Source organism: Saccostrea cucullata, unplaced genomic scaffold, assembly GCF_032062105.1.
Source record: "Saccostrea cucullata isolate Sc308-1 unplaced genomic scaffold, CSIRO_AGI_Scuc_v1 ctg15454, whole genome shotgun sequence".
Taxonomy (NCBI): Eukaryota; Metazoa; Mollusca; class Bivalvia; order Ostreida; family Ostreidae; genus Saccostrea; species Saccostrea cuccullata.
In genome coordinates this window covers 3,625-18,593 of record NW_026921261.1, presented here as the reverse complement: position 1 = coordinate 18,593, position 14,969 = coordinate 3,625, and the positions used below count along the sequence as shown (strand labels likewise).

Here is a 14,969-nt window from a genome sequence, read left to right as displayed (position 1 = left end):
TATGTGGTAAATAAGAAGATCTATTTGTGGTATTGTATTGTCAGATGTGACTAGCAGTTTAGGTGGTTATTTCATCGAAATGAAAAATTTTCACCTTACATGTATTTATGAATAATTGCAGAAAAAAGTAGTAAGTAATTTACTAGTAATGATAAGCTTATGGTGTAAAGAGGTGATTTTGCAAGTTTAGGAAGGTTTTATTGAATAGCTATTATTTTGCTTGATTTCAGATTTGCAAAATTCACAGACTGCTTCCTAGTGGAGGAATACTGGTGTTTGTAACGGGACAACAAGAAGTATATACACTTTGTAAAAAACTGAAGAACACTTTTCCTGTCAGTGGCACACACAAAGGTATTGATTTTTAGCTCACCTGAGCCGAAGGCTCAAGTGAGCTTTTCTGATCACATTTTGTCTGGCGTCCGTCTGTCCGTCTGTCTGTCTGTAAACTTTTCACATTTTCGACTTCTTCTCAAGAACCGCTGGGCCAATTTCAACCAAACTTGCCACAAAGTATCCTTGGGTGAAGGGGATTCAAGTTTGTTCAAATGAAGGGCCACGCCCTTATTCAAGGGGAGATAATTGGGAATTAATGAAAATTTAGTGGTATATTTTAAAAATCTTCTTCTCAAGAACCACTGTGCCAGGAAAGATGAAACTTATGGGGAAAGATCCTCAGGTAGTGTAGATTCAAGTTTGTTCAAATCATGACCCCCGGGGGTAGGGCGGGGCCAAAATGGCCGACCAAAGTTTTACATAGAAATATATAGGAAAATTCTTTAAAAATCTTCTTCTCAAGAATGACAAAGCCATAATTCATCATATTTATATGGGAGCATGCTCATGTAGTGTAGATTCAAGTTTGTTCAAATCATGACCCCCCGGGTAAGGGCGGGGCCAAAATGGCCGACCAAAGTTTTACATAGAAATATATAGGAAAATTCTTTAAAAATCTTCTTCTCAAGAATGACAAAGCCATAATTCATCATATTTATATGGAAGCATGCTCAGGTAGTGTAGATTCAAGTTTGTTCAAATCATGACCCCCGGGGGTAGGGCGGGGCCAAAATGGCCGACCAAAGTTTTACATAGAAATATATAGGAAAATTCTTTAAAAATCTTCTTCTCAAGAATGACAAAGCCATAATTCATCATATTTATATGGAAGCATGCTCAGGTAGTGTAGATTCAAGTTTGTTCAAATCATGACCCCCGGGGGTAGGGCGGGGCCAAAATGGCCAACCAAAGTTTTACATAGAAATATAATTATAGGAAAATTCTTTAAAAATCTTCTTCTCAAGAATGACAAAGCCATAGTTCATCATATATATATGGATGCATGCTCAGGTAGTGTAGATTCAAGTTTGTTCAAATCATGACCCCCGGGGGTAGGGCGGGGCCAAAATGGCTGACCAAAGTTTTACATAGAAATATATAGGAAAATTCTTTAAAAATCTTCTTCTCAAGAATGACAAAGCCATAATTCATCATATTTATATGGGAGCATGCTCATGTAGTGTAGATTCAAGTTTGTTCAAATCATGACCCCCCGGGTAAGGGCGGGGCCAAAATGGCCGACCAAAGTTTTACATAGAAATATATAGGAAAATTCTTTAAAAATCTTCTTCTCAAGAATGACAAAGCCATAATTCATCATATTTATATGGAAGCATGCTCAGGTAGTGTAGATTCAAGTTTGTTCAAATCATGACCCCCGGGGGTAGGGCGGGGCCAAAATGGCCGACCAAAGTTTTACATAGAAATATATAGGAAAATTCTTTAAAAATCTTCTTCTCAAGAATGACAAAGCCATAATTCATCATATTTATATGGAAGCATGCTCAGGTAGTGTAGATTCAAGTTTGTTCAAATCATGACCCCCGGGGGTAGGGCGGGGCCAAAATGGCCAACCAAAGTTTTACATAGAAATATATATGAAAATTCTTTAAAAATCTTCTTCTCAAGAATGACCAAGCCAAATTTCATCATATTTATAGGGAAGCATCCTCATGTAGTGTAGATTCAAGTTTGTTCAAATCATGACCCCCAGGGGTAGGGCGCGGCCAAAATGGCTGACCAAAGTTTTACATAGAAATATTTAGGAAAATTCTTTAAAAATCTTCTTCTTAAGAATGACCAAGCCATAATTCATCATATTTATATGGAAGCATCCTCAGGTAGTGTAGATTCAAGTTTGTTCAAATCATGACCCCCGGGGGTAGGGGGGGGCCAAAATGGCCGACCAAAGTTTTACATAGAAATATATAGGAAAATTCTTTAAAAATCTTCTTCTCAAGAATGACAAAGCCATAATTCATCATATTTATATGGAAGCATGCTCAGGTAGTGTAGATTCAAGTTTGTTCAAATCATGACCCCCGGGGGTAGGGCGGGGCCAAAATGGCCGACCAAAGTTTTACATAGAAATATATAGGAAAATTCTTTAAAAATCTTCTTCTCAATCATTTTCTAAAAAATAGCAAATCCATGATTGGTCATGGGACTACTTTTGGATTTAAACTTTACAATAAAAAGCCATTTTATACTAGTCCTACCCTTGGTGCTCAGGTGAGCGATGTGGCCCATGGGCCTCTTGTTATGAATAAACTAGAGGTATTGTGAGCAATGAGCTCACTAAATGATACCCCCAGCCTTCCATATGAATATAATGGCAATGTCCATGTTTTGCTATGGGAAACCCAAAATATGTGTCAGATCAAAAAGTAAAATAGGAGATGCAAAATGGCAATATGTAATAAAGATTCTGTGAAAGTTTCATAAAATTTCATTCAGTGGTATGAGAGGAGTTGCGAATAGGAGATGGGTACCCAAAAGCATAACAGATAGATGGACATCTAGACATACGGACGAACGGACATAACGATTACTAATTACCCTTCCCCTTTTCAAGGGGGGGGGGGTTAGAATGAAATTGTTATTAAAACCACTATCAAAACCATTTGTTCTAGCCTACTCCAATTTAGGAAAAGAAAGAACTTCAGTAACTAAAATACTGATATCTCCAATACAGTGTACTGTAGATCACTCAATTTTCGTGACACCTTATTTTTGCGAGATAGTCATTGACTCATGATTAGCAAGACAAAATTTTCGCGAATGGTGGTTTTTGCTCAATATAATCCAAAGGAATACTAATATACGCGAGAATTAAATTTTCGCGAGCATACTGTCTCGTGTAATTCCGACAAAAGTTCTCGCGAATAAAAAGTGATTTACAGTACCATACCATAGCAAATACAGTGTACCAACCACTGAATATAACATCTACGAAACAAAGTTTAACAGCATATTGTTTTTACTCTGTTTCTTACTAGTTTACCATTAATTCTCTTTTCATCCATCTTTGTGTAAAGATTCTCAGCTTCTCAGGGACCATTAAAACAATGTCAATCGAGTGGATGAAGACAACACCCATTAGAAGGGTTTTCTTTAGAAACCAACAACCTTGACCCTTTGACCTTGATCCTGGAGTTTGACCTACTTTTTAAAAAAGTTAACCTACTTCTTGACCATAACTTTTGAACAGGTGGTGCTAGGCTTTTATATTTCTCATTTGTATTCCTTGTGAGAAGGTCTTACTTTGAGTAACAACATGATTGATTTGCATTTGAGAAAATTTTAAATCTCGCTATGTTGCCATATGGGGACATCAGTGTTTCATAAACACATCTTGTATTCCAAAATGATGATTCTTCTAACACTGTACATTAGTTACCAGGTATTACATAAAAAAACCTGTAAAGACTTACCTACAAAAATATAAGTCCTTACACTTTAGAGTTCCGAATGACAATAAATTCTGAACGGTAAGTAAATGTTTTGTGAATGTTGAATACAAGGGCAATGTGAACACATAACTGACTGGAGAGCAAAAGGTGAACACACCTTAGGCCTAGAAAAAAAATATGTTTGTTTCCGCTTTCAGGCTGAAAAAATATAGGGTAGGTAGGTAGGCATTTTTTTTTTTGGAATTTTTTTTTTTTACTTCTTTAATCAAAACATGTATAGAAGTAACATTAATGACAAAAGAAATGGTGTTTTCAAGCATTTCTGTGACTTAAACTTATAATAGAAAGGTGACTCAAACTTCTTTTTGTCTTGAAAAGCTTGCAAAATTGGAGACTATGATTCCCTGGGTGAAATCTTGCACTTCATGGGACTAAAGCATAAAAAAAATTTTAGGGTCGGCACTATAAATTAGGGTCGGTCGGGAAAGCGGAAACAAACATATTTTTTTTCTAGGCCTTAAACAAATGGTGAGCAAATGGAAAAATGGGAAAGTATAACATTGCAGGGAAAATACGTTTTGAGTATGCGTTTACATATTTTAAAATTTAATTTAGATGCTAATATTAAGAAGAATAGGAAACAGAAATGGAAAAAAGCTGACAAGAAGAAAGGGGACATATTTCCAACAATAAATCTAGACAGGTATTTAAATTTTGTATACAAAGAAAAAGTTTTACGGTGGAGTCACATTATTATGCCTTAGCAAACAAAGCTTCTAGGGATACATGTATATGTTAGATGACACTGGTTTATACTAATTAGTCATGTGATTGACATAGTCACATGTTGCACTTCAGCATGGTTATCCTAATTATTTACTTTCTGTAAAAAAGAGTATTTAACAAAAAGGCAAATTTTCTTGCAAAAATATACTATATATTTATTCCAACCTGTTTGTTACGCATATTTTACTGGCTGTAACTGTGTAGATTTTCTATCGTCTATTCTTCAATAATCAGCTTTTTGTGTCGTCACCCTTTGGGCGTTATAGAATTTGATTATGTGACCGACTTCATGTCATATCCCAATGAAACTCTAAAAAAAAATGATATCTTATTTCTTAAATGATGCAACTTATTACTTGTTTTCATTTGCTGAAGTCCTAGTTTAAATTGCAAAGAGAGAAGCAGACAAAGTAAATAAATATTGCCAGTCATATTAATTTGAAATTTTTAAATCTGTTTTAGTTGCAATGAAATAAAGTCAGGTTCTTTTAATTATATAATAAATATAATCCTGTAATAAATTGTATTTGGCTTATATGTTTTTGATTTCAGTTACTCTGTACATCCAGTAGCTATAGAAGAAGAGCAAGAATTGACAAGTGATTCTGATCTGGAATTATTAGATGACAAGGAACCAGATGAGAGTGTATGTATGGTTACCCAAAGGGAATAACCATTGCGCTACCATAAATCTGGAAATTTTTGCTGTAGATAATTTTTTAGCAAATTTGCGCGTGCAATGCATTCACAAAAATATTTTTCTTAAAAATAAATCAACATGTAAAGAATTTTTTTCTTCAGAAAGTTGGTGTCTATTTTTAAGTCAGTGAATAGGCATCGGTAAGCACTGGTCATTTTTTAAAGGAAACCTGTTTATACTACTGTAACTACAAGCTAATTAACTTTGCGTGTAAATTGCCCTCTTTGTATGCAATATCGTCCGATGGTTTGACAAGCACTGAGACGGTGTGTCCCTTTTTTAGGTCACCTGAGTAAACTCTGGTGACCTATTGCTATCCGTTTTCGTCCGTCGTCGTGCGTCGTGCGATGTGCGTCGTGCGTTAACATTTGAACATTTTCAGCTTCTTCTCTGCAACCACTGAACCAATTTCAACCAAATTTGACACAAATCATCTATGGGTGAAGGGGAACAAAAATTATGAATTTCATGATCCCTGCCCCCCCTGGGGCCTGAGGGGTGGGGCCAAAACCACTAAAATTAATGCTATCTTTAAAAATCTTCTTCTTTACTCCTAGACATCAAGCAGTCAAACTGTTTGTATGATTGTAATCAGCATTGAGTCCTCTGCCAAAATTGTGAAATTCATGGCCCTGGGGTCAGCGGTTCTAGTGCTAGGGCGGGGCTAAATAAGTAGGTAGTGAAAATGCATTATTTCTTTGAAAATCTTCTTCTCTGCTCCTGGGTATTAAATAAACCAACTAAGTACATAGTTATGATGAGCAAGAGTGTCTCTACCAAAATTGTGAAGTTTATGGCCCCAGGGTCAGGGGTTCTGGTGTTAGGGCGGGGCTCTATTGATTATATAGTGAAAATACATGAATTCTTTGAAAATTTTCTTCTCTGCTCCTGGGTATTAATTAAACTAACTAAGTACATAGTTATGATGAGCAAGAGTGCCTCTACCAAAATTGTGAATTTTATGGCCCCAGGGTCAGGGGTTCTGGTGTTAGGGCGGGGCTATATTGATTATATAGTGAAAATACATGAATTCTTTGAAAATTTTCTTCTCTGCTCCTGGGTAATAAATAAACTAACTAAGTGCATAGTTATGATAAGCAAGAGTGCCTCTACCAAAATTATGAATTTTATGGCCCCAGGGTCAGGGTTTCTGGTGTTAGGGCGGGGCTCTATTGATTACATTGTGAAAATACATGAATTCTATGAAAATTTTCTTCTCTGCTCGAGGGTATTAAGCAGATGAACTACCTATATAGTTATGATGGACAAGGGCCCTAATCTTCCAGAATTGTGAATTTCAAGGCCCCAGGGTCAGGGGTACCATAGAGGGGGGGCTGTTCTTATATACTGAAAATGAATGAGTGGTTTGAAATCTGCTCCTTGGTATTAATCAAATATCAAGGCTTAAGGGTCAGGGGTTTATGTGTGGTAGGGGCACTACAGATTATTGCTGAATATTACTGATTAGTTGAAATGCATTTTTTGTTCCCCTACCCTGGGTATGGGTATTAAGTAAACAAACTAAGCAACTGCTAAGTGTATTGTTATGATGATCAATGGTGCCTCTTTCAAAATTGTGAATGCCATATCATCTGGCTTATAACTTGAATCAAATTCAATCTCAGGAAAGTTGTTGCATAATGCTCAGGTGACCTATAAGGCCCATGGGCCTCTTGTAATTATTTTGCCAAGATAGAGAGACCAGTTATTTTTATCCAACCATGTATCAACACGGGTGATAACTGGAGCTCAGTGCTTTTACTAGAGAGTTCCAAATGTAATCACGGCATGTAAATTATGTGAGAAAAAAACAAACGTTGAGAAAATTAATTATATTTTTGTCTTTATTTGGATTACTGTATACAGGGTTATTTTCGCCCTGTGTTATTTTCGCCCTTTTGAACTTGTTAACAATTTTGCCCCGTCTTAAATTCGCCCAGTCATAGTTCTGTTTAAGAAATTATGGGGTGTAATTTGAATTTGCCCCGTTTTAAATTCGCCCAATCAAGGAGAGGGCGAAAGGGGCAAAAATAAAACGGGGGCGAAAATTTCCCTGTATACAGTATATTTTAGGTTAAAAGGCATATACAGTGAAAACCGTCTAATCCGACACCTGAATAATCCGACACACTGTGAATTCCGACGTAAAATTTCTTTCCCATTTGAGTATTTTCCATGTTTTTAACACTGTGCAATCCGACACCCTGTCTATCCCGACACAAAATTTGTCTCCCAGTGCATGTCGGATTAGACAGGTTTCACTGTACAACCTCTAAAAGGTTTGTTATTAACTTAGAAGTTATTTTCAGTGCAAATCCTTTAGTATTTTTATCTTCAAAATTGTTTAGGAGCGATCCGGCAATTTCTTGCCACGTTGCGAGTATGTTAGTGATATTCTAACTGTGCATACTAAATTGAAACATAAACTGATATGAAAATCTTAAGTGATTTTTAGCGCCAGTGACAATTTGCAAAATTTTGAAGCGTAAAATTTAAGCAATAGCTTTTTGACCCAAATTCGCAAAAATAAATCCACGTAAAAATTTCCAGATTTACGGTATGACGATTGGTCTGAAATAAAAAGGCAAGAGAAGTGCCCAATTGACAGTTGCTATGCCCCAACCAGGACAAACCTGATGATATGATGACAAGTTCTATGAGGACCTTTTGGACAAAAAACTTGAGTCATTGCCTCTGTGCTCTGGAAACATTGAGCAGGACTGGGCAGAGTTTACGAACACTGTACACTCTGGATGTTTTGACACGCTAGGTCCTAAAATGACCATGCACATCAGGAATGGTTTAATGAAAAAAACGAGGCCATAGACAAACTGCTTAAAGAAAAAGTACAGACTCTTAAAGCAAAACTTTTAAAACAAGACCCCAGCCAATAGAGCTGTTCTTCACCAAATGAAGCAGAGTGTGCAGACCGAACTAAGGCATATGAAAGACAGATGGCTAAGCCAAAAGGCGGAAGAAATTCAGGGTTATGCTGACACCCACAACTCCAAATGCTTTTATCAAGCCATAAGAATGCTGTATGGACCTCAGCCTACTGGTACATCAACACTGCTCTCAGCTGATGGAACCATAATTATAACTGACAATTAAGCCCCGTATTCTTGAGGTGGGCAGAGCATTTCAATTTGGTTCTAAACAGGCCATCTTCAATCAGCAATGATGCCATAAATCGACAACCTCAGATCCCAGTAGACACAGCACTTGACGACCCTCCATCTGCCAGAGAGAGTGTGAAAGCTATATCAACAGGCAATGCTCTGGGAGCTGACACTATTCCAACTGAGATTTTTTAATCTGCTGGACCACTGATGATTCAGAAATTGACCAAACTCTTCCAGTCAATGTGGAAAAATGAAACCCTACCACAGGAATTAAAAGATGCCTCAATAGTCCAACTCTATAAACATAAAGGCAACAAATTTCTGTGACAACCACAGAGGAGTCTCACTCCTGCCCATTGCTGGAAAGACTCTTGCCCATATAATTCTGAACAGATTTCTTCACCACCTTGAAAAAGGGCTACAACCAGAGAGTCAGTATGGGGTTTGTTCAGGCTGTTGAACAGTGGACATGATATTTGCTGCCTGTAAACCATACTGACTCTCTGGTTGTAGTCCATTTTCAAGGTGGCAAAGAAATCTGTTCAGAATTACCAGGTATATGGGCAAGAATCTTTCCAGGAGTAAAAATGTTAGAAACAGAATAGCAGCCTATACACAATGTCCATAGACCTCGCAAAAGCTTTTGAAACCGTAAAGAGAACAGGCTTATGGTTAATTATGGAAATTTGGGTATCCACCAAGATTCATCAATATGGTGCATCAATTTCATGATGGCATGTAGGCCCACGCTCTTGATGGGAATCAATCTGTTCCTATTGAGGTCTTGAATGGTATCAAGCTAGGCTGTGTTCTTGCCCCAATGTTGTTCAGCTTGATGTTCGCAGCTATGCTTACAGATGCCTTCTCGGAAAATGATCCAGGCATTGACATCAGACGTCGTACGGATGGGGGAGTCTTCAGTCTGCAGCGTCTGAGAGTAAAGACCAAGGTCCACATTGAAAGACTGAGAATTTTCTGTTTACAGACGATTGCACCCTAAATGCATTAACAACAAAGCTTAGTGTGTACAGAGCAGTTGTACTGACAACTCAACTTTATGCATGTGAGACCTGGACAGTGTACCATATTTAACATGTACCGTCCCGTCATGTGTTTTCGTGGTATATACGTTTTCGTGGTATTTTTATACCCCCCCGCAAACGAAGTTTGGGGGGGGTATATAGGAATCACCTTGTCCGTCTGTCCGTCTGTCTGTGCAAACGTGTCCGGTCCATATCTTTCTTACGGAGGGACATTATAATCTACTACTCCACACAAAGATTGCCCATGACCTAAGGGTGTGTCATGACCTTCACCCAAGGTCATTTGGGGAAGTTCAAGGTCACCAGAAGAAAAAGTTCATAATTCGTGTCCGGTCCATATCTTTCTTACGGATAAACTTGGTAGGTTCTCATTTCACACAAAGATTGCCCATGACCCAAGGGTGTGTCATGACCTTGACCCAAGGTCATTTGGGGAAGTTCAAGGTCACTGGAAGAAAAAGTTTATAATTCGTGTCCGGTATACATCTTTTTTATAGATAAACTTGGTAGGTTCTCATTTCATGCAAAGATTGCCCATGTCCCAAGGGTGTGTCATGACCTTGACCCAAGGTCATTTGGGGAAGTTCAAGGTCACTGGAAGAAAAAGTTAATAATTCGTGTCTGGTCTACATCTTTTTTATGGATTAACTTGGTAGGTTCTCATTTCATGCAAAGATTGCCCATGACCCAGGGGTGTGTTATGACCTTGACCCATGGTCATTTTTGGAAGTTCAAGGTCACCGGAAGAAAAAGTTCATAATTCGTCTCCGGTCCATACCTTTCTTATGGATAAACTTGGTAGGTTCTCATTTCACCCAAAGATTGCTCATGACCTAAGGGTGTGTCATGACCTTGACCCAAGGTCATTTGGAGAAGTTCAAGGTCACTGGAAGTAAAATTCATAATTTGTGTCCGTCCATATCTTTCTTATGGATAAACTTGGTAGATTCTCATTTCACACAAAGATTGCCCATGACCCAAGGGTGTGTCATGACCTTGACCCAAGGTCATTTGAGGAACGTCATGGTCACTGGAAGAAAAATTTCATAATTCATATGTGATACATATCTTTATTATGGAAAAACTTACTTCTGAAAAACCCGGCGGGGGGTATTTTGTCCCGTTTGGACAGTTCTAGTTTATTTTTAGGAATAATCGCACAATGCGAGATCGAAATGACGTGATATTTGCTATTAATAAAGGGGAACCCTGTGCATGTTTAATGACCAAATGTTAAACCTTTTTACCTTTGCCAAAATAAAATATAGCAAGTGAGTTATGCATAGTTTACAAATTTGACAATTTGCGTAATATACGCTTATTCGTCGTGTTTTGAACTAGAATACAATCTTACAAACAAATAGCCGGCGTAGAATGCATGACACACACTTCCTGAAGCAGCTTCTATACGGCAAGCTAGTAAATGGTACACTTTCCAGAGGTCGTCAGAAAAATATGATACAAAAATTCCCTAAAAGTGTCCATAAAGCTGTTCCATATAGAACCTACAAAATGGGAAAACTTAGCACTTGATCACAATGCCTGGCACTCAAGCATGAAGATGGGGGCAAACCTGTACCAGGAAAAGATCATGTACCTGGCAGCACAAAAAATGTACAAAGTGTAAAGAGAGAGAAGCATCTGTTGACACTCCACTTGGACCTTCCTGTCTAGTTTGTGGAAGGACGTTCCATGCGAAGATTGGACTCATCAGCCATCTTCACATTCACAATAAAACATGGAAACAGACAGTCAAGATGTTATTATGATCATCTTTGATATCAAAGGACGAACTCAATGCATTAAACACCCAGTTTTACATTAATGCCCTAAAAATCTACCTGATTCAAGATTAATTATTTACAGCCTGTCAATCATTAAACAAAAAACAGCTTCTGATTTGACTGACAGCTAGCTACCTATACTACCTGATAGTCTGAGTTTGCATATTTTGAAAAAAATTGCCTGGTCACTTGTCAAACACTTTTAACACTCAGAGTTAAGCCCCTTGGCTGGATGGATGATGCATCTAGGGATGGACACTACATGTACCACACTTGCTTCAGATGCTGGATGTGACTTACATTTTCCAGATGAATGACCAGGTCAAAGTTTTATTAAATAATAGGTTTAGAATCATCAAAACTTTGTCAGTTGATGCATCTTGGGTCTTGAGATGATGTAAACCAAAAAAGTAGGTCATTTGAATAAGTGTTTTCATGCTACTTTTTGCAACCCTTGTTTACAACGTTGTTTGATATTTTGACAATGTGCACGCGCATCTTACTTTTGAAATTTTATGGCTATATTGAATTATTTCAGGTCATTTGCTGACAGACTTCTTGTTTACATAATTTGCTTACATTATTTAAGTGAAAAGAGAAAAGAACTATCAAGAAATTTAGGCTACATTTCTTATTTTTTCTGTGAAAATTTGTTTCATTGATAGCAATATGATAATAATCTTAATTTTATAAAATCAGGATTCTGAAGAGGAGGGTCACTCCAAAGAAGTCTGTACAGAACCACTGTATGTCCTCCCTTTGTTTTCATTGTTGTCCACTGAAAAACAGGTCAAGGTGAGTACCTACAAACAATCTTACTTAAGGTATTATGGGTGCAATAGTCATGACCATGAATATAATTAAGTTTTAAAAGCTAAATATTCTAAAGCTTTTCTGTGTTCATTTCAAACAAAAATTCTACAAAGTATCCTTTGATGAAGGGGATTCAAGTTTCTTCATACCTGGACCCTCAGTGTTTATAAAGGTGGAGCTACAATGTGCTGCACCTTGGGAAATAGTCCTGGTCACAGGGAACTGGAATCTTGCTTACTCCCTCAATGATATACTATACATGTAACTGTTTTATTATACTGATACAAATTTAAAATGTAAAGATCACCTTTAGAAAAAATAATTATTTACAGATTAACTTATTATTATTTGTCACAAATACCAATTTAGAAGACATTTATTTCCTAATTCTAATGCAAATATTGCATTTTGTTTGTTGTTTACGTCTTATTTTGTTGCATTTTGCAATCCAAAATATCGATATTTTTGCCCAGCCCTATGAGGTAAATTATTGACAAACAAGTTGAGGAAACAAAAATGTCAGCAGTCTCAATTAAAGTCATACTGAAAAACTCGTGAAGGTGAGTACCCACAAACAAAATATGTAAAACAAAGTGAGGAATGAACAGTGAGGAAAAAGGGACATAGTATTGTTTTTGAAAGGGGGGTAACCAGAAATAGATTGACAATTTAACCTGAAAACACATTGTTAAGCGAAAAAAAAAAAAAAAAAAGAACCTAAAAATTACTATGAATTTGATATTCTTCAATAAGGAAAGGAGGACAACCAGCCTTTCATTGAATTTGCAGCAAACAAAAAAACTTCAACACTTTAACAGAACTCTATCTATGCCACTGATTTATGCAAAGATTTCTTTTTTTGCAAAAATAAATTTTATATATACTTTATTTTTTCACACTATTTTCTTTGTAGCTTAATTACTTGTAAATATTTTCAAACCTTTTAATTAAACAAGTTTGACACTTTTCTTATATAAATTGTCATAATATGGGGCAACGTAAAAAAAAACATTACAAGCATATTTAAAAGGATATTATTTGTAAGACATTGCCCCATAGAGTTCGTAAAGAGAGGAAACGGTGTCTTATGCTTGTTGACCTCAGATTGACCCCAAATAGGGAAATATCTTGTAAATCTGAAAGTCGTCTTTTGAACACTATCTTTTTTCAAAAAGTATCAAATTTGTTTGCATGAAAATAATTATTTAAATTTCATTGTTGAATGTAAAAAGTTTTATAAGCACTATTTCCATATATGTAATATATTTCTGTTCAAACAATTCATTATTAGATAAGTTAAAAGTATAAAAAAAAAATTGAAAATAATTTCAAAAAATATTAAATGCATATTTTATAATGATTTTTGTTTGAGTAAAAATATTTGTTGTATAATGATTTTTGGAGTGACTGGAAAGGGGAGAGAAATCTTGACCCCCTGGTTCTGTACATAACCCTCAATGTCTGGTTCATATTTCCATGTTTATTAAACACATTCTTTGTGCTATGTAAAAATTTCAGCAAAATCTCTTGGGAGGGTATTTTGGAGGTACTTACTTTAAAAAAATTGATAGGTATTTATTTGAGTAATTATTACATATTTTTCAAAGAATTAAATTGAGAGTAGCTAATTACATTTGTATAAATCAATGTAATTGTAATTGTTGCAAGTAATTGAAAAAGAATTACAAATGTATTTGAAAGTTTTTAGCTCTACTGGTCATAGACCAAAAGAGCTAAATGCAATAGTAATGCGTCCGTCGTCTGCTGTCCGTCTACCTGTAAACAATTTTTCAAAATGCTACTTCTCCTTTAGTTTTTGTCTGATTTCAATATAACTTGGCACAAAAGTAGAATACACTAAGATACATAATTCTGTGAATTGGTTTTTGATTTTGATGAATGGTGTTGCCATGGTTACTTAAAGGAGAAATTTCCGTGAAATACTTTTGAAATGCTACTCCTCGTACAATTTCGGTCTGATTTCATTATAGCTTGGCACACAAGTAGATTTCACAAAGATACATAATTCTATATATCGGTTTTTGATTTCGATGAACAGTGTTGCCTTGGTGACTAAAAATAGAAATTTCTGGGAAATACTTTCAAAATGCTACTCCAAATACAGTTTTTGCCTGATTATAATATAATGCGGCATGCAAGTAGACTACACTGAGATATATAATTATCAGTTTTGTGTTTTGGATTTTGATGAACGATGTTGCCATGGTAACTAAAATTGAAAAATCTGTAAAATTTTATTAAAAGCTACTCCTACAGTTGTAGTCTTATTGCAATCTTGCCACAAAAAGAGACTTAATTAAGGATCTTTGTTTTATTTATTGCTTTTTTACAGTTTTATGATCCAACTGCTACTTCTCTCTTCCTTTATTATAAATACAAACCAGTAGAGCTGCAGTCTCGACAGAAACTTATGGTTTAAAATTACATTTTCAAGTAATTGACCCCAACTGTATAAAAGGCCCATGGACCTCTTGTTATATTAATATTTATACATGTACTAAATACATTTCAATTTTATTTCACTATAGGTGTTTGAACGACCACCAGAAGGTTATAGGCTGTGTGTTGTAGCCACTAATGTGGCAGAGACATCACTGACTATTCCCAACATCAAATATGTTGTTGACACAGGCAAGGTACATGTAAAATATTTAATACATGTGCATATATCTCTTGTTGATGATAGGAGAACAGTTATTTGTAATATTAGCCTAATTGAGTTGCAAGGTTTGAATTATAACTTTTTAGCTCACCTGAGCCAAAGGCTGAAGTGAGCTTTTTCTGACCAAAATTTGTCCGTTGTCTGTCGTTGTCGTCGTTGTCGTTGTTGTTGTAAACTTTTCACATTTTCATCTTCTTCTCAAGAACCACTGGGCCAATTTCAACCAAACTTGCTACAAAGTATCCTTGGGTACAGGGGATTCAAGTTTGTTCAAATGAAGGGCCATGCC

The 14,969-nt window shown here is 36.2% G+C and overlaps 1 long non-coding RNA gene across 1 annotated transcript; it reads left to right on the top strand.

Moving 5' to 3' along the window:
* Positions 1-145: 145 nt before the first annotated feature.
* Positions 146-14,670, top strand: LOC134259587 (uncharacterized). Its single transcript, XR_009990380.1, has 5 exons — positions 146-354; positions 4,365-4,452; positions 5,088-5,181; positions 11,884-11,979; positions 14,547-14,670. It is a non-coding gene; the product is annotated as an uncharacterized LOC134259587 (long non-coding RNA).
* The last annotated feature ends 299 nt before the right edge of the window (positions 14,671-14,969 follow it).